Source organism: Psammomys obesus, unplaced genomic scaffold (genome assembly GCF_907164565.1).
Source record: "Psammomys obesus unplaced genomic scaffold, mPsaObe1.curated_primary_1811, whole genome shotgun sequence".
In the NCBI taxonomy this organism is placed as follows: domain Eukaryota; kingdom Metazoa; phylum Chordata; class Mammalia; order Rodentia; family Muridae; genus Psammomys; species Psammomys obesus.
The window spans coordinates 16856026-16877943 of record NW_026596117.1 but is presented as its reverse complement, the minus strand read 5'-3'; positions in this window follow the sequence as shown (position 1 = coordinate 16877943).

The window sequence follows — 21918 nt, the reverse complement described above, 5'->3', positions numbered from 1 at the left end:
TATCTATCTATCTATCTATCTATCTATCTATCTATCTATCTATCTATCTATATGTTCCATTTTAAGTATCAAGAGGAATAGATAGAATTGTTCCTGTAAGTAGCAAAATATATGTGTAGGTATATGCTTTACAATAGAGCAGTGAAGACTGAGTGATGTCACTTTAAGAGAATATAACTAGAGCATCAAACAATAGTAACACAAGTGAGGAAGATAATGATCAAAGATGATTGGGGGAAGAGAGGAAAATGCTTTCATGTTGAAGATTATTACATTTCAGTAGTGTCCATCTGGCTGGGTAAGATGTATCCAGGACTGGACTCTCTTTCATCTTCTGTGAAACTGTAATATATGTGAATAAAATTATGTACGTTTATATATTAGAAAATGTTATTTTGACTCATACTCTAACTGACCCCACACTGTAAGAGGTTGAATTGGGTTAGGCTGTTTTATGATGGTAAAATATTGAAATTATAAAAAAAGTATTGAAATTATAAAAAAAGACAGTATCATCAGGTCTACAGGGTGGTTCTGCCCTCTATTCTAAAACTTCTTAAATGAGAAAACTCTTTCTGAAGGATCCGGAGAGGCCACCTTTGCAGACTTCTTTGAAATGACTCTTACAAAGAGAATATCCATGGTGTATATTACAGACCGATGTATCTCTTTGCTTTATCCAAAGACTCCTTCTCTGCAGTAGTCATCTGAACATTAGGACTCCTGTTAAGTGTTTTTAAGTATGAAGCAAGGGGAAAGGGGCTTTGAAATCCACTTTCATTTATGTTAGAGGTGCGCTGCTGCTTACCAGAAGTTACCATTACTTCTACCCCATTATTAAGCCCTGGGAGGGGGGGTCAGTCGCTATTATTATCTTTACACTAAGCTAAAAGAGCCAAGTGTTTCCTCTCTCTTTTTCTTTTTTTCATCATTGTGACAAATACCAATGAGAATGGTTTAATCCAATAATGTTAGGAGATTCCACTGCTCAATTCTTTTTACTCAGACAGGCGATCTGGACAAAGAGAAAGAACAGAATTCTGTGCATCTTATATCAAACAGGCAGAAGTTATATCTACAGAATAATCCACTCAAACATCCAAAGAATACACATCTTCCTGAACATCACACTCTAAAATAGGCCATACATACCATGAGACACAAAACAAGTGTTAACACATTTAGGTGGGATTGGGAGCGGAGGAGGGAGGGGCTTATGAGGGGATACAAAATGAATAAAGTGTAATTAATAAAAAATTTTTAAAAATGACATTAATATTTCAGTTTGGGTGTCAAATACAGAGGAAATTTTGCAATATAAAAGGATCATGAATGTGCAGCTAATATTATCTGTGGTATTTTATCTCAACATACACTTGAAAAGTATTAGAAATTCATTTTTAATCTGAAATAAATATGCAATTTAATATAAAGTGTTTAAAATAAAATTAAACATTAAACAAACAAAAACAAAACAAAAAAAATCACATTTTTCTTCTTCCCATAAATGTTTAACAAATGCATTGTACAGTTTTACTCATTAAATTGTTTAAAGGCCAAAAAAAAAAAAAACCCAGAAATAACACAGTGTGTCTTTACCTGACAAAGTGAAATGAATACTTAAAATTGATAGCCAACATATCTCTAGTCAGTACACAAACTCATGGAGAGTAAGTAAACAACTCTTTACTGAGTGATGAAAGAATCAAAGGAAAAAATAAACAAGAAGTAACACACACACACACACACACACACACTTCTAAGATACATTAAAAGCAGTCTTCAGAGGGAAATTTTTAGCTCTAAGTGACAGAAACTCTTACCAGCCCAAAAAAACTCTGGAGAGAATTCTAGTTCAAGTGTTCCTATTTAGTGAACTCTGTTTCCTCCCAAAAGACTGAAGTTTAGTTACTACTGTGGCAGTGTTGGGAGGTCAGGGTTTTTTGAGGTCGTCTGGTACTAAAGTGGCTTAACTCCATTCTTGAAAGACTGAGCTAATTTCCAGTAATTGGGTCAACAATGTTGAGAAGGAATTATTATAAAGCAAAGACACCTCCATGTTATATATGTTGCTTCTACGTCATGTCTGGTGCTATTATTCTGTGGTGCAGTGACACACCCTCAGCTTCACCAGAGGCAGCTGCCATGTTCTGAGCTTCCCAGGCTCATGACAATGGCTTAAAAGAACCTTTATTCTTTCTAAACCACTGAATTTCAACCATTCTATATTAGCAACAACAGAAAAAGTGGACTATCACAGCTATTGATTAAATATCACAGGGGAGAGAAGCATGGGAGAAGAAGCTGATGTTGAAGTTATTTTAAAATGGAAAGCTCCACTTTCTCCACGAACAAAAGAAAAATCCAGCACATATGAACAAAATGTGCAACACAGATTGTTTAGATAGTACAGTGGGGTTACATACGAAGATCTCCAAAGGCTCCTGTGCTGAAGGCCTAGGCGAGCTGCTGGAGCAACTGAGAGGTGTTAGGATTCTGTGAGTTTCATCTCAGCAGTTTAAGTTCTTGACTGATTCTGAGAAAGATGGCATTAATGAGATGTGGTGAAGAATGGGAGGTGGGACATCACCAGAATAAGCATGGTTCTGAGGGACTTCAAAAATATACCTTGTCTCAAAATCTCTCCAACCCCCCTTTCCTGCTCTTTGTAAGGTAAGAAAAGAACACTTCCATATTCTCTTCAGTGTGACAAAACAGACCTTTGGAAAAAATAAAGTTGCATATAGCTTATTTTACTCCAGCTCTTACCAACTAGAGTCAAAGATTAATTCTATTTCCTGGAAGGCTCTGGACTCTGCTAAGTGACTGGAGTGTGCTAGCATTTAACAGGAAACTTTCAAAAATGAAAGAAAAGAGGGAAATATCTGGAAGCATTCTGTTTACCTGTTTTCCTACTATCACCATGGCCAGCTTTGAGTTGTTGTCTTATAGTCATGTGGCATTGTGTTGAAGAGGTGTGAGCAATTACTGCCTCTCCTCAGCGTGCCAGCCAGCTTCCCTGCTGATTCCTCTACCCAAAGCCAGAGCCTTTCACTTATGTCTGGATTCCATCATGCTGTGTTAGGGCTGGATTAATAGAGTAAACCCTGGGTACCCTGTGTATTAAATGTTAAAATATCTCACCACTTTCTATAATTCTTTTGTCAGATCAAAGTGAGAAAGCTTCTGTCCTATTCAGGCTTGCTTGGCATCCTGTGGTGGATCATGGCTCAGTTCTCTAGAAAAGTGTCATGTTTATTATGTGGTTTTTTTTTCTCTACCCTTTTTCTAACCTCTGCAGCTGAATTCTATACCTTCTCTCTTTTTGCTCATTTCCTTCCATGAACAGAGCAGTTTCCTACGGCTGCCATTCATTCTTATCCTCATGCTGTATTCAGATATAGCTTCTCACCTCTCTTTATCTTCTCGTCTCTTCTTTCTTTCCTGAACTGTTCTATTTTATGCACCGAACCTTCTACAAATTGTTACATTCCAGCATTTCATCATCTTGCCCAGTTACCTTACTGTACTGATGCTGTGACTTTTGTTATTTTCTAGGATTGGGATCAGAGTCTCCCCCAATTAGAACAACTGTTGTGAGCAAATGCATTCCAGATGCTTTGGGCTGTCTGAGCAACGACTTTTGACTGATATATGCAAAATTCCCAAGGCAATTAAAATATCACATTTATCAAGCCCTTGTATAGTTCAACTTCTAAGGCATAGTCTTAATGTTAGAATTATATAGGTTAAGAGGTGCTTTGGATAAAAGCGGCTTGGTAAATAATAGGAGATGAGGGCAATGGAATACATCCTATAAATGGTTTGAGTGGAATAATGTCAGTAAGTTGATGTTAGTCAGCTGATAATAAAATTTATTTTCTTCATAAAAAGAAAATATGAAACAAGAGATAGGCCTGTAATTCTGTTTTTCTATTTCAGGTTCTTACAGTGCTGTTCAGGTTACCTTAAAACTCAAGACAATTCTTCTGATTTCACACCCCAAGTGCTAGCACTGTAGACTTGCAATACCACACCCGACTCCACTATGCCTTATGATCATAGTAAATCTTAAAACTCCAGTGCAGTAGTCTTCTATGTAGTGATACATTCAAAAGAAGTTAGCATGGGAGGGCTGCTAAAATTTTGCAACATCTGTAACACAATTAGATGGTGTGACTCGAGCACTGGAAATGGAAAATGTGTTGTTTGAACAGATGTTGTGGCCATATGAGGAGCTGTGCCCACTCACTCACCTGTGTACACATTTATCTCCAAATGGCCAGAGCAAGCCTGCTTGAACATGCAGAAAATCCCTTTTTAAAGAAAGATACACCCAGAATCAAAATAGTTTCTGCCATTTCTTCACTAGAGCTTGCATTACTTCAAACTAAGCCAGGAAGAGCCACCTTGAAAGTTTTAAAATCCTTTCAAGATTGTGTGTTTTGAATATCAATTTTCAAAATCCAAATATAGTGTAGCCTTTCTACAACTTCAATATTTTTACTAAAAAATGGTTCAGACCCAATGAAAGCAATTTATTTTTGAAAAAGAAATATTAAAGAGCAAATGATAAACTTATTGCTATTTAATTTACCTCCATAACATGCATTGTAATTTTGTTTTCAAATCTGTATTGTTTACATAACTTGTTTGATGTTTTGTTTTTGTATTCAGGAAAGGAAATATCACTCGCTCCTGCACAGAGAGATAGTACTTTGTTGCCTCACTTTTGTTCTGATGAAGAAGCTCAGTGTCCTCAGGACATATATGATGCCATTGCTCAGTAAGGCTATCACTTTGCTAATGCCAGAAAAGTCCCCAGAAATTTAAGAATGCTATTTTCATGTGCACCCTAAATACAAACTTTATAGCTATTACATGATAACACTCTCATCAGTATTCGATAAAGTAGAAAAGGATGTGCCAGGGTATCTCTTCAATATCAAGGCTGTTTTATGTCAGCTAGCAAGGAGGTTATAATTTCCATCATTTTATCTCAATGGTACACATTTTTTATGCTGAGAACCTTTCTATGGGGAGGGGAGATGGCTCGATTAATAAGGAGTCTACCAACTCAGTTGAGGACCTAAGTAGGGTCTCTTTCATCCCCTACCCCCCTCCACACACACAAAAAAAGCTGGATGAGAGGGCACCTGCCTGTATCCCAAGGGGGATGGAAATGGGGGCTTTTCTGGGGCTTTCTAGTCAGACAGTATAGCTGAATCAGTGACACACAAGATCAGATAAAGAATCTTTTTTAAAAAGTAAATTTGAGTGCAGTAGAGAAAGTCATGCACTCTCAGTTTCTGGCTTCCACACACATGCACATGAACACACACGCAAGATACACATACATACATTGCATACAAAAATAAATAAACATATAAATAAATACCATTTGCAGTCATAGAAGACATAGTATTCCATTCACAATTGGTGCAAAATAATAATAACTATGAATACTTTAAATTTTCAATTAGTTTAAAAGTAATAGTTTTCATTATGACATTTATATACTTATTTCCTTATGATTTCTTCCTGATGCTCACTAGTTTTTATAAATTGATTTCCAATACTCTCAAATATATAAAATCATTCTTGCTCATGTTTTTGTTGGATCTTTTCACAGTTCTTTTCTAAAGTAATTTCTAAAGATATTATATTTGTGGAGTTGTGCCATTAGGTTTTTCTAGTAAACCCAGATTTTATGTCAATGAGAGGCTTAGAAACACTCTATTTTTGGAAACAAAAAACAGTAGGTTTATAATTAATATTTGGCAAAACTACATCTTTGTCAAAGTGAAATTTATACAAGTAAATATTTTGAGTGTGGCACACAGGCCAGTAAAGCTAGAATTCAGGAGGAATACCAGGCTAGCTTTGGTCACACAGGGGAACTTTTCTAAAAACAGTAATGCAAACAAAATTGATAAATACAAATGAGTAAATGTATTTATATGTCCAAAATGTCTTATCTTGGGCTTGGTGAAATAAAATTATACTGGAAAAAGTTAAACAGTAAAGGAAGACTTTAATCAATACTGATAAAAATGGAGAGAGAGAGAGAGGATCTGAAATCAACTCCACAGAAAGTAAAGATAAGAAGGTTTGATGCATGAATGCACTAGTGGAAAAACACTGAGGAGTTTAGGGATGACCAATGGAATGTGTCCTGAATAATTAGTTTCCCCTGAATTTTTAGGTCACTGGTGCTTACTACTGAAACTAGTCTTCTACTTTCCCACAAAGGTAAGAAAGCACTAGTTCTATATTGTATGAAACTTGAATTTCAACCCTAGCATGGTGGCTTTGTAAGAAAGAGGACTATGAGTTCAAGGCCAAAGAGAGTTACATAATAAGACCCTGGTTTCCTCCCCATAAAACGTTTTCTTTTCATGGGAAGGATCTTTCTTGGTTATTGAGAAATTTAAACAATTAAAAGAGACTGGAAGAATTTCCAAGAATTTTAAAGGGCAGACACATAATTCAGAATTAGAGGTGTATCAAGCAATCATTAAGAAAAGTTTCTCTCTCTGTGGCAAAGAGAAGTTTACCTGATGAAGGGGTTGAAGGGGTTGAACAACCGACCCTTTCATAGACATTTGGAAGACACAGATATTTACATTACAATTTATAACAGTAGCAATATTACAGTTATGAAATAAAATATCTTTGTGGTTGGAGTCATCAGACCATAAGGAAGTATATTAAAAGGAACGTTGAGAAGAACTGGTTTGAAACAAAGCAGGAACTATTCTGTCATAGGCCATAGCTACTATTTGACACCATTCTTTCCCCATTAGTTGTTAGGGGTCTATTTGTATATAATAGAAGACTTACCTAATTGTCAGAATGAAAGATACATTGTATACAGAGTACACACACACACACACACACACGTTGCATATACATATAACGAGGAGAATCAAATAGTAGGAAGGATTCTGGATGATCACATCTCGTACCATACCTTCTGTTTTGATATTTCTGGGCTGAGATATTACCACTCATATGAATGATGTTGAGCACTGAAAAAAAATAATGACTGGAACTCTACAGTAAAAAAAAAAAGGCTAGTTTTCCGGGGAACATGAAGGATTGACAAAAAACTGAAACTACTACTTTGTGAATAAACAAATCACTGTACAATTTTTTAGGCTTTTTCTATGAGTTTACCCTCAAGCTTCTTTGCTGGGAATGAGAAAAAAATGTGTTTGTGTGTGTGTGTATCTAATAAATGCATTTAAATAACTCAGGTATATACTGTTATCAGTACCAATTATCATCAGTGTTGGACCTTCTTGACTTTCCATCCTAACAATTACCATGATCACAGTCATGTATTTGACTTCATAATTAACTTTCTCTTATTTATGTATGAGTTCCAAATTTGCATGTTTATGTCTAATCTGCTAACCCTTTTAGTCACTGTTATTGCTTGGCAAACAAGGAGGACTCAATCTAGTTCATCCGTGTAAGGGCTGCATGCCATATGCTCCCTCTGTCCTTTAAGGAACAATTCTGCACCTTCCTTCTCAGCCAGCCATGGAGGGAGAACGCATTATCTAAAACATTTCAGTTTATCATGTTACCTGTGCTACTCTGGGCTTTCAGGGAATACAGCACAATTCTACCTCATATAAAGAAAACAGGTAAGATTTGAAAAAACACACCTACTGGAAATAAAACAAACAAATGAACTAGGAGTAAGAAGCACAGAGGGTGTTGCTTCCTGTGTCATTATTTCTGTGAATAATAAACATAACACTTTCTAGCATCTGAGAGCTTTTTTTTCTCACCTGAGATGTGAAGAAAAGAAAGAGAAACAAAGACATGCAGAAGCAAATCATAATGTCTGTATTTTTTTTAAACCAGCAAGCCTACAAGTCAGAATGTGAACATATTAAAATAACATAATATTTTGTGTTAAAGATAAAAGAAAAACTAATTCATATATTGTTACCCAGCCAGTGATTTATTGACACTGTATCAATATTATGCACTTCTTATTTAATACTAATTTCCAAATATATTAAAGGCAGAGTTTTATTTCCTGACATTAAAAATGCTGGATTTAAAATTACTCAGAATTTGTCACTGCTTTCAAGTACTTGGCAAGTTATTTAATCAATTATGCAAAGATGTGGAGAGGGTGGTGAGTGTGAAGTCTGGATGGAGCTGGTTAGAAACACGATTAATAAGAAGAAATGCTGAGCCAAGCTTTCTAGCCATCAGCCAAGGCTGCCTTGGACAGAAAATCCTGTGCTTCTGCAAGCTTAAGTGGGATCTCTGCACACTGTGTTATTAGAGACAAATCATGAACAATATCTGTTTATTTGATTTGAATATCCTGTCTTAGTCATACTTTGAAAGTCTTGCACCGGCTATCACTTCTGCCGTTCACCATTTTAGGCTACATGTTATGAAAAAATGCGATTTCTGGGACTGGAGAGATGGCTCAATGCACAGCATGGGAGGCAGTTCTAGAGGAAAGGTTTTTGATCCCCAGCATCCACATGGTGGCCGTCAACCTTCTATAACTCAGCTCCAGAGGACTTGACCAAGTGCAATAGACGATGCCCAGACTTACATGTAAGCAAAACCCTTACACACAAAACACAATGTTGAGACTCACAGCCAACCGTCAGATGGAGCCCCGGGAGTCCTGTGGAAGAGTGGGATGAAATTATAGAAGGGCATGGAGGGGACAAGAAAGCTGCAAGAAGACAGACAGAGTCAACCAAACTAGACCCATGGCTGCTTACAGAGACAGAAACACCAACCCGAAAGCATGTACCGACTGGATCTAGGCCCCCTGCTCACATGTATCCAATGGACATTTTGATCTTCTTGTGGCTTCCCTAGTAGGTTGAGCCCATGGACTCTGTGGCCTGCTTTAGATCACTTTGCCCTAGCCAGGCTGTCTTGCCTGCCTTAGCGGATGAGAGGGAGCTCAGTCCTGATGCAGCTTGATGTGCTGCGGTGGGTTGGAGGGTAGGTGGAGTTCCCCTTTTCTGAAGACAAGTGGGGGGCGAAGGGATTAGGTGAAGAAGGTCTGAAGGAGGAACCGGAGGAGAGGAGAGAGGGGGCTATGATAGAGATGTAATGTAAATACATAACTTAAAAATAAATTAAAAAACAACAACAACAAAACTTAGGCTCCTGTCCTGTTCCCTGTCTCCTCATATTTCCAAATTTTGTGTTTTTAACCACAGATGGCCTCTGAAAGATTCTTCTGATCGAGGTATGGAAGCAGAGGCTGAGACTCATAGCCAAACTGGGCAGAGTGCATGGCATTTTATGAAAGAAAGGGGAGACAGAGAGACCTGCAAAAGGAGCTCAACAGAGCAAAAATCTGGTCTCCTCCCTGGGGGGAGCAGCCTTGCTAGTCCACAGAGGAAGACAATGCAACCAGTCCTGATGAGACCTAATAGGCTAGGTTCAGACAGAAGGGGAGAAGGACCTCTAGTATCAGTGGACTAAGGAGGCTTATAGTGGGAGAAGAAGAGAGAGAGTGGGATTGGGAGGAAACAAGGGAGGGGGCCAAAGACGAGATAAAAACTGAATAAATTTTAATAAATGATAATAATAAAAAATCTTATAAAAATCCAAAACTTAAAAAAGAAGAGGAATTTTTTAAATTTTAATTTTTAATATTAATTATAGTTTATTCACTTTGTGTCCCAGCTGTAACCCCTTCTCTCATTCCCTCCCAATCCCATCCTCCCTCCCTCAGCTCCTCCCATGCCCCTCTCTAAGTCCACTGATCAAGGAGGTCCTCCTCCTTTTCTATCTGACCCTATCCTATTTGGTCTCATAAGGACTGGCTGCATTGTCCTCCTCTGTGATATAGCAAGCTGCTCCCCCCACTTAGGGAGCGGTGGATAAAGAGCCAGCCACTGCATTCATGCAGAGGGAATTAATCTCTGAAATTGCAGTTCTATGTGTGTGTGTGTGTGTGTGTGTGTGTGTGTGTGTGTTTCTTATCCTTAAGCAGGACTGTCACTTTAGTGAGTTAGAAATTATTCATGGCTTTTTCTCTCTCTCTCGCTTTTTCTTTGAATCAGTATCTTGCCAATTTACTTTAATTGAATTATATTGGTCTTTACTAATGCCTTCTAGAGACACATTATATATTTCAGAAATCAGTTTTATACTGTTTTTATTTTAAAAGTTTCCATTTTTAGTTTTAATTGTAACCTGCTCCATACTAAAAAAAAATAAAAAATAAAATCAATTTACTGTTACCAGGAGTGAGAACTTTGTATTTGTACTTATTTTAATTTTACACCCATAGTGAACATGCATTTTTGCAACAAGCTTCCCCTCTACAGCCCACTAAACAGTAAATAATTGGAAATATCAAATGATCCTAAGTGTATCTTAATTTTCTACATAACAGAAGGTCTTTTCTTTGGGGCTTCCACACTAATATTTTGTATTTAATAGTTATAATATATTCTTTCAACTGATTTATTTTAACAATTTTTATTTTTACAAATTTTGTTGATTTAATTTTTTGTTGGCTTTGTTCATTTATTTATTTATGCTTATTTAGCCAAACTTTTTTTTTAAGTTGTGAATGGCTTATCTAAATAGTTTACCTTCAATATTTACCAGAAAATTAGTTATCCAAATTCACGTATTAGTTTGAGCTTAAGTTTATTTACATGTCATAAATATCAATTTAAAAATACGACATTTTCCAGATCTTATGTAAACCGTTGGTAATACTTTGAAACTTGCTTTATGACATTTTCAAGTTCCTCAATACATTTTCATATGTTTATCACTTTTATAGTTAATTATTTATAAATTTTGCAGATTTAATTTGATATGCAAGAATGTATGATATATTTTATAACCTGTATTCTTTAAAATTAAATATTAGGCTTCAGTTTTTCTATTGCTATTAATCATAAATTATATCATTTGATGAACAATCCATAGTTAATAATTCAAACATTTTCTATCATATGTACATACCCTTGTATTTTGTTTTAAGGTAGTCTACTTTTGTCTTTATTAAACATGTGGTTTTTTTTACTCTTGATTCGAGAAAAGAGTTTCTACTTTTATAACTTTTTCACAATTTTGTTTTTATTGTGAGATATTTGCTCATTTGATGTTTGTTTTACTTTAATATGTTTATTACCTTTTTACAAGTAAAATTTAAAATATATATTTTAAATTATTTATTAGTATTATTATATTTATTTAAATATATTATATTTATATTATTGTTATGTATTATTAGTATTGTGAGATATTTGTTCATTTGATGTTTGTTTTACTTTAATATGTTTATTACAAGTAAAGTTTAAAATATGTATTTTAAATTATTTATTATTTTATAATGGGTTATCCAGAAACCTTATATTTTTTTATATACTATTATTAACCCTAAAAATCACCCCAAACAATATCAGTATGTACATAAAACTATTATAAGCCTTCATACTTAAATATTTATGTTAAGTCCTGAGGAAAAAAGTTTTCAATTTTATAATAAACAAATACATATAAAAATAGTTGAGTCATCATATATACAGTCTGGGAAATGGAACTTTCTATGGTCTTTCTATGGCTCTTTCTATGGTCATTTTTGACGTTATTTCTTGACTTAACATTGTAGGAAAACAAACTATTTTTTTTTTCAGCTTTCTCCTCTTCCTTTTACTCTTTGGGTACATGTGAGACATTAATTTCCTAAATGAAAAAAAAAATGGATGCCTATTTTACTCAGCTTATCCATGGCAAGCAGTTTTCATGAAATTTTTTTGTAGTATCTGCTCTACCAAATATGATAATCTGATGAGAATGTTTTCTTTTTAACTGATCTCAATTTAAATAATTTGTTTTCAAATTGTTTTGCTCTTTCTTTTGTAAAACATTTACGATGAATGTCTACTATGTGCGAAAAATTTATTTCTGTTTCCTATATATCTTTCTTCAGAAAACTGTGTTTTCCAAGGATGAATGAAGAAGTATTGTTATTCTACACGCTCTTTTCCAGAGGCTTGCCAAGCTGCGATCTATCACTTGAAACCAGCCAAACTTCAGAGACTGTTCATCATCTGTGGCACATAATGGATATGGTTTTGTGCAGCTTCCAAGGCTGTTTTAGGAAAGATAGCAGCATTTCAGTTTGTAATGACATTGTCTTTCTTAATAGTTACCATGTAAGAAATGAGAGCACCAGGTAGGGGAGGCCAGAGCAAAGCAGGTTTTCATCAATATATCCTTCATTTATTTAATTTTTGAGCCAATTCCTTGTTGTTCCCTTTGTTAAGCAACTAGCTCCCTGCTCACATCCCTGTGTCATTTCACTATTACTTGGCTGACCTCTTATAGCTGTGGCTTGAGTTCTTTTCCATAAGTGTCATGTTTTCTTTCATAATGTCTTACTTCAAGAAAGGTTAGTTCCAATTTTTACAAGTTATATATAATTTTTTCTTGTGTTACTCATATGCGATTTGATTTTCCCTTTTTAATATGGTAATTTTACATGGATATTTCTAACTTCTTAGATTTAAATTGAGGTAATTCTGCTGGGAACAGAAAATTTATTCCTCTATAAATAATGTAGGGAATGCCTGGAGAGTGGGCAGGAATTACAGCAGTTTGAGCTTCCTTCTGTGGTCTGTGCGAGAAACTTCTCATCAGCTTATGTCCTTTGGCCTGATTTGGCTTCCTCTAAGTTGAAAGCCCCAGTGACTCAGAATTAACCTTGATGGGTATGCCACTTTTGTCTCTTCCCTGATACATCCTTCTCCTCAGATGATAGGAAATTGGTAGGTGAAGAGCTTTCATAGCTTAGAAAATTTCTCCCTTTTGACATAGAGATAGACCTCCAGAGAAAGGTGATTCAAAGAGCTAATTTCAAAATGCAATGTTATCTTTCTGCTGTGCCTTGATGTTAAACTTGGCTCAAGGATGCTTCTAGATTCAGATCCAGTTCTTCATAATGTGGTTGCCTTTTTGCAAAGTAGCAGGAAGGAAAAGTATAAACATCAAACATTAGTAGAATGACAGCATATTGGGAACATACTGTGGTCTGACACTATGAAATTCTCTATGTATGTCTTTTTCTGTCATCAATCTCTTTCCCTATTATCTATCTATCTATCTATCTATCTATCTATCTATCTATCTATCACCTATCTACTCATACATTAAAAATGTAAATAATACACATATTGTTGTGTTATCACAGATTTAATATATATCCATATAAATATATTTAATATGCATACATGTATACATACACTGTATAATAATATTCATATGGGGTTAAATAGATCTATCTTTTGAACAGTTATTCATTTATGGTACAAATGCCATTATTCTTTCCTTGAGCTTTGTAAAATATACAGTACATTCCTCTTCTCTGCAGGTAACACAAATTGCAGGAGTAGTAGCACATCAGAACTTTTTGCTCTGATTTAACAGTAACACATTATTGATATGTTGTTCAATTTTCACCTCCCAGGTCTCTCTTCTATATCTAGCTTCGAGTCAGTACCACTAGACTCTAAATATCTATAAACTCTATTTCTTCAGACTCTGCAGAGAAGTGAGAACATCTGTTTCCTGTTTTCCTGTGTGTGGCTTATTTCATTTAACATAGTGATCTTTGGCTCCCATCTGCATTGTCACATTTAATAACATGTCATTTAATTCTTTGAGTCTGAATAATACTACAATGTATATTCACAAAATTTTCTTTATCCATTTATAAAAATTCAGTTTGTTTCCATATCTTGAAAGTTGTGGACACTGCTGCAATGGCCATGGATAAACAGACCTGTCTGTGACATACTCATTTCACATACTTTGATTGCTGAATCCCATGGCAGTCATATTTCTGACTCCTTGAGCAATTTCTTCACACTGGGTGTGAAGAATTCCTTCTTTCTTGGTGGTTGAACAAGTGTACATTTCTATCTGAAATGTTTAGGGTTTCCTTTTGTCCATAGCCTTGCCAGAGCTTATGTTTAGATTGTGTTTGTTAATAGTCTTTCTTACTGGGATGTTGTTTTAGTTTACATTTCTTTGCAGAGTAGTAATTTTTTACTGGTTTTTCATGTAACTATTTACCATTTGTAGGTTTTATTTTGAAAAAAAAATGTTTATTGATTATCTTTAATTGGATTCTTTGCTTCTTTGTTTCTGGTTTTACTTCCATACGATAGAAATAGAATGTTAGCTAGCAAATATGTTCTGCTGACTGGGAGCCATTTCTTCACCTTGCAGGTTGTGCCCTGTACTGAACAGATTTTTAATGCTTTATGACACTGGTTGAGTATACAGAAGGTTCTAAATTTTCAGTAGCCCAGGAGACATTTCTTTAAATGTATTTGTTTTGTAAATTTTGCAAACTGGAATTTTATCATTAACCTGTTTACCTTGTGCCATTCACTCTAAGTTTCATGTAAAGTAAATTGGACAATGACTCATTGGTGGAGCAGCTTTTCTCATTTTAGAGAAATCTTTCCACTGATAACGGTATCTAGAAGAAAGTACAGATTATTTGGTGTAAAGTTAGAGAGAAACAAAAATTATAATTTCCAGGGGCTCATAAAAAAGTGTAAAGTCTCTCAGATATAAATTATATAGAGAAAAATCTCTCTGAAAATTGACAGCTGTTGTAGCAAAAGACAAAAATGAAGGTTTCAAGATTAGGTTAAAGGGTAAGATTAGTTTATCATTATAGGCAATGTAGAGAATAAAAACAACTTGAGACATGTTATAGAAATAAACATAGCAATTGCGTATAACTCTTTCAATGAGTTTCTATGATAGGTTAAGAAGAACAACAGAGGGCCCCTGAAAGACTATCCTGAAGGGAATCAAAGCAGATGCTGAGATTCATAGCTAAACTTTGGGCAGAGTGAAGGGAATCCCATGAAAGAAAGGGGAGATGAAAGATCTGGAGGGGGACAAGAGTTCCACAAGGAGAGCAACAGAACCAAAAAATCTGGGCAAAGAGGTGTTTTCTGAGACTGATACTCCAACGAAAGACCATTCTTGGAAATAACCTAGAACCCCTGCACAGATGTAGCCCATGGCAGCTCAGTGTCCAAGAGGGTTCTCTAGTAATGGGAACAGGGACTGTCTCTGACATGAACTCAGTGGCTGGCTCTTTGATCACCTAAACTTGAGTAGGGAACAGCCTTACCACGCCACAGAGGAAGACAATGCAGCCAGTCCTAATGAGACCTAATAGACTAGGATCAGATGGAAGGGGAGGAGGACCTCCCCTGTCAGTGGACTGGGGGTGGAGTATGGTTATAGAAGAGGGAGGGAGGTTGGAATTGGTAAAAGATGAGGGAGAGGGCTACAGTTTGGAAAAAAGTGAAAAAACTGTAATTAATAAAAATAAAATATGCATATTTTAAAAAGAACAAAAGTTAAGCATAAAAGCCAGTGTGCTTAATTTTCTATTGTTTATTTATTTATTACAATTTATTCATTTGTATTCCTGCTGTAGCTGCCTCCTTCATCTCCTCTCAATTCCACCCTCTCTTTCTCTTTTCCCCTATAACCTTACCTTATTCCCCTAATAGGGGAGTAACTCCTCCCCTTCTATCTATCTCTAGCCTATCAGGTCTCATCAGGGCTGGCTGCATCATCTTCCTCTGTTGTCTGGCAAGTCTGCACAGACCACAGGAAGTTGATGAAAGGGCCAGCTCATGTCAGAGACAGCCCTTACTCCCATTAATAGGGAATGCTCTTGGAGGCTGAGCTGCATCTGTGCAGGGGTTCTTGGTTATCTCTACGCATGGTTGGAGTATTGGTCTCTGCAGATCCTCCTGGGCCCAGGTTTTTTTTGTTTTCTATTTATTTTTATTTTTTGGGTTTGTTGGTTTCCTTGTGGAGTTCCTGTCCCCTCCAGGTATTTCTTTCTCCCTCTTCTTCCATAAGGTTTCCTGCATTTGTCCAAAGTTTGGCTATGAGTTACAGTATCTCCTTGATACCCTGATGGATAGGGTCTTTCTGAGGCCCCCTGTGGAAGGCTCCTGTTCTGTTCCTTATATTCTCCTTCTTTGTGAGGAGGAATTTGTTTGTGAAAGATGTTGAGAAAGGAAATATTTTTGTGTGTCTAAAATATTAGACAGTTTATTTTTGCCACTGGAGTTTTCAAGGTCTTGGGAATTTTTCTGTGCCAAAGGTGGCATGTTAACTACCCATAGAATTGAGAGAAGACAGTCGAGCAAAGCTGAAGGAACGTCTTCCAAGCACAGGGTACCACACTGTCCTTCTTAGTTCAGAGTTACCTGGCTACAAAAGACAATAACACCAAGACAGAGAAAGTTTGATCAAAAAGTGAAGATGCTAATAGTTTGCATTTTAAGTATGGGCCCCCAAAAAGGAAGGCAAACACAAGAGTCAAAGTTGTACAGGACTTTAACTTAGTCATCAAACCTGTTTATTCATTGGTCTCGATGTAAACATAGCATACGTATCTCAGCTTTCCTTCTGTTAGGCAAACCTTTATCATACAGCTCCAAGCAATGGTGTCAGAAACAATGCCTTTTAAAACACCACACTTGTAAGTCTCCAAGTCTTTCCACCCTTAACTGCCTTATGTTATGAGAAAAGTGAAACCAGAAGGCACGGCACAGTGGTGGCTCCATAGTCCCGTATTTGCTTCAGTACTGAGTCAGCTTTTGGTAGAGAAAGCTACTGCCTCATTAGGAACATTTGCTGTGGACTTCTTGTCAGTGTAAAATAAACTACTCTTTGGGGAACTGAGGAGTTTATAGTTGTATTAGTTAGCTGTTTCTGCACAATAAATTGCCCCACAATTTAGCAGCTCACAAAAACAAACATTTATTATGACACATTTTCTGAAATCCAGGAATCTGGGAGCAGATTAGGAGGGTGGTGCTGGCTCTGGATATCCTGGGAAATTTGCTGTCAAGTTGTCAGCTCTGGCTACAATCATTTCAGGGCAGACTGAGGTTCAAGAATATGTTTCCATGTGTCACAGTTTCTTTATCCATGCTTCCATTAAGGGACATCTAGGTTGTTTTCAGTGTCTGACTATTACGAATACAACTGCTATAAGCATAATTGAGCAAGTGTTATTGTTGTATGGTGGAGCGTCAGTGGGTACATACCCAGGAGAAGTATAGCTGGGTAGTGACGTAAAGTTATTCCTAATTTCCTAAAACTGTATCTGGTTTATTTCCAAAGTGGCTATACAAATTCACACTCCCACCATCAATGGAGGAGTGTTCCCCTTTCTCCACACCCTTACCAGCGGGTGCTCTCCTTGAGATGTTTTCTTTTTATTAATTACACTTTATTCACCCCCTTCTTCACGCATGTCCCTCCCCAAGTCCACTGATAGGGGAGGTCTTCCTCTCTTTCCTTCTGATCTTAGTCTATCAGATCTCATCAGGAGTGGCTGCATTGTCATCTTCTGTGGCCTGGTAAGGCTGCTCCCCCCTCAGGGGAAGGTGATTAAAGAGCAGGCCAATCAGATTATTACAGAGGAAGTCCCTCTTCCCATTACTATGTAACCCACTTGGACACTAAACTGCCATGGACTACATAGTCATTCTGACTGGTGTGCTATGGAATCTGAGTCGTTCTGATTTTCATTTTACTGATGACTAAGGTGAGCATTTCTCTAAGTGCATCTTGTCCATTCGAGATTCCTGTCGAGAATTCTCTGTTTAGTTCTGTGCCCTATGTTTTAATTGGGTTATTTTGTTTATTAGTGTTTGATTTCTTTTGCTTATTATTTTGGCTATTAGCTCTTTGTCAGATGTAGGTATAGATCTTTTCGCAATGTGTAGATTATCTTTTTATTCTATTGACAGTGTCCTTTGCCTTACAGAAGGTTTTCAGTTTCAAGAGGTCTCATTTATTAATTGTTGATCTTAGAGCCTGAGCTGTTGTTCTGTTTAAGAAGTTGCTTTCTGTGCCAAGTAGTTTGAGGCTCTTCCCCACTTTTTCTTCTAATAGACTTAATGTATCTGGTGTTATATTATGTCTCTGAGCTTAGACTTGACTTTAGTGCAGGGAGATAAATATGGATCTATTTTCATTTCTCTGCATGTAAACATCCAGTTAGATCATCACTATTTACACAGCAGAATACTACTCAGCTATTAAAGACAAAAAAAAAACATGAAATTTGCAGGTAAAAATGGAACTAGAAAAAATCATTTAGCTATATAGTACATAATAAGCAAACTACAGGGCACAGAGCCAAAAAAGATAAGTAACAAGGAGGACCCAAGTAAGGATGCGTAAATATCACTTAGAAGAGGAGTTAGAACAGACAGAAGTAAATGGCTGAATAGAGGAAACAAGGTAGGAGAGGGGGACACAGAGAGTTAAGAGAGTGGCAAATCAGGCCTAAGGAGAGCAAGGGCTGCAGGATAGAAGGCCTGTAGAGAAAAGAAAAACTGAAAGTGAGGACATTTCTGTGACAAACTGGAGACCTAAGCCAGGGTAGGCTCCTGGGAGTATATGAGGGGTACTCAAGTAGTAACTCCTAGTAGCAGGGACCATAGAGACTGAAGAAGACATCTTCTAACTAGACTAATCTTAAAAAGGGAGGTTAACACCAACCCACCAACAAACACCTAGGTCCAAAATTGAACCTGTTCATGAAGAGATATGCAGGGATAGATAGAGCAGATAGAGTAGAGATTTAGGGAATGTCCAAAGGATGCCTGGCCCAACCAAAGACCCATCCTGATCGAGAGTGCCAACCCCTGACACTGTGAACAATACTCTGCTAAGCTTGCGGACAGGAACCTGCCTGAGTTGTCCTCTGAGAAACTCTACCCAGCAATACTTCAAAACAGATGCTGTGACTCACAGCCAAACATTGGGCTATGCTTAGGGAGACTTGGGGAACACTGGGAGGAAAGAGAAAAGGACCCAACAGTGGCAGGAATGCCACAGAAAAACAATAAAGCCAATTCACAAGGACTCAGAGGGGCTTGCTGAGACTAAAGCATCAATCAAGGACCATGCATAAACTGGACCTAGATGAAGCAGATGAGTTAATTTAGGCTTCAAATGGGTCTTCTAGTAAGGGAAGTGGGGACTGCATAGGACATGGACTCACTTGCTAGCTTTTAGACAACTTTCCCTTGTGGGGACTGCCTTGACAGGCTAAAGAGTAAGAGGACACTTTTAGTACTAATGTAACTTTGTAAGCTGGAGTAGATAGGAAAAGTGTCTCCCCTTTTTCTGAATAAAAGGGGGTGGGGGAGGGCAGAGGAAGAGAGGATGGAATGGGGAGAAGAGAAAGGAAGGTGTTAAAAATATTAAAAGTAAATAAAATGAATAAATGAGGAAAATTAGAATATATAACTAAATAATAAATTAAATATATGTAAAAATACTAAAAAAAAAGAAAGAAAAGAAAAGACAAAACAGAAAATAAAGAATCTTCTAAGCTCTCTCATAGAGTTGCTGCCATTCCTTGACTCTTCATTGGATGTTTGCCTGATCCCTCTCTGTTCTTCAATACATGGCCCTCTCTATAGACCTTCTGAATAGCTTTTCTTCTACATCAGTGACTTAAATCAGAATTGTTAACAGAAATAGGGGATCTGAAGAAGACACACACACAGAGAAAGAGAGAGAGAAACAGAGAGAGAGAGAGAGAGAGAGAGAACGGTGAGGGGCATAAGATAGACATGTGGAATGTTTTTCCTATCTAGTACTCAGAGAAGCTGAGCTATCATCATACTGACTGATCTTTGTACAGTGTGACAGGACACAATCTAATATTATAATTAACAGGGGAAAATAATTTCAGAATTAAAGGTTTACTAGCACAGAGGTTTATCATTTATGGGATAGCCTTATTTATACCTGCAAAATAACTTCTTTCACCAGATGTAATTGTTGCCTTGGAAACTTACCACTTCTGTCTGCTAACCAAGACCTAGTCTTGGAAGCTTCTAGCCTTCATACTATCTAATCTAGGCTTAGAATATTTTCAGCATCCAAGACTTACTGCTGAATTTGCTCACCCTTTCTAGGTCTTTCTGAAGTCTTGATGGCTGGTGCAAATCACCTGTTCTGGCTCAAACTCCTCTATTAGCTGACTGATTCAAACTGGCTTCCCTCAGCTTCTGACTCAATTGCTCTGCTTCACCTCAAACTAACTGCAGTAATCTGTTTTAATCTTCTGGCTCCTTCTCATTCTCTGGTTTGTTCTGTCTTCACCTGGGTCTGTCTTCAACCTGTTTCTGTAAAACTTGGCAGGTAAAACAGTTTCTCCCCTCTCTCCCTCTGTGTTGTTCTCTCTTAAGTCTCCTCCATTTTCTCTCTGTTCTTAGGAGGACTGGCATATCCTATTCTGTCAGGTCTTTCTCTGATTCATCACTTTGTCTGCCTCTTAATTATATATCACTTTCAAACATGAGTGCTTCCTTAACCCCTGCATATAGGTAGCCCATGGGGAAGAAGGGTTGTCTCTGACATGAACTCAGTGTCTGGCTCTTTGATCACCTCCCTCTGAGGGGGTATCACCCTTACCAAGCCACAGAGGAAGACTATGAAAGACAGTCCAGATGAGACCTGGTAAGATCTTATAGGCTAGGGTCACATAGGTCACTGATAGGATCTCCCCTATCAGTGGACTGGGGAAGGGGCATGGGAGGAGATGAGGGAGGGAGGAAGGGAGGGTAGAATTGGGATGGGACAAGGGTGAGGCTACAACTGGGATACAAAGTGAATAAATTTTAATAAATAAAAAATTATTTAAAAAACTAACTGTACCTTGATTGTTCGGAATTAAAGGTGTGTATTAAGGGTGTATTCTGGCCAGACAGATTAAAGATGTGTCATTCCAGCCATATCACACTGTTATGCATCTGGATTAAATTCCCTCTACATATACCAATAGTTATGCATTTTTTCATTAATAATACATAGTATTTCTCTTATTGTATAGTTTGACTTGTGATCAAACAAAACTTTAGTGAACATGAACACACACATCATAAGCAGCAAGTATCTTAAAGAATTATCTTAGGAATCAAGCATGTGCTTCTCTTCCAAACTAATTCATTTGTCTAAGTCCTGACTCCCCAATCAATGACATTTGCAGGTATGTTTTTCTTTGGGAGCTAATTAAAGTTAAATGACATTTTACAAGTAGGTATGTGACCTAACAGGGCTGGTATAGTTTATTTTATTTTTTTTGTTTTTTTTTTATTATTATTATTTTCTTTTTAGTTACATTTTGTTAACTCTGTGTCCCAGCTGTATCCCGCTCCCTCATTCCCTCCCCAACCCCACACTCCCTCCCTGGTCTCCTCCCTGCCCCTTTCCAAGTCCACTGATAGGGGAGGACCTCCTCCCCTTTCATCTGACCCTGTTTTATCAGGTATCTTCAGGGCTGGCTGCAAAGTCCTCCTCTGTGGCCTAACAGACTGCTCCTCCCTGGGGGTGGGGTCAAACAGCCTGAGGGCTGGTATAGTTTAAAAAAAAAAAGAAAAACTTATTCTGTGAGGACACAGGGAGAAGATGACCACATGTAAGCCAGGAACGAAGTCTCCATCACTAGCTGGCCTTGCTGTCCTGTCCTGAAGAGTTCCATGCTCCAGAACTTAGAGAAAATATTGTAGTTTGAACCACCCAGATGCTAGTATTTTCTCATGGCTGCCTGAGCTGACTAGTGATTAACCACTTGTGTTGGATACCTCATGTGGTACATGGAAGACCCAATAAAGCATGCTCTGATAAAGGTCCTTGCTATGGCACAGAAAAAACTGCCTGTGGAGAATTCCATGAACAGACTGCTGAGGACTTTCAGAATAGAATCTAGAGTGCAGGATAGAACCCAGAATTGTACCCAAGTAGAACTTATGCTATTTGAATTCAGCAAACAAGTACTTCAAATAGTTTCAGTCCTACTGAAAATATCCA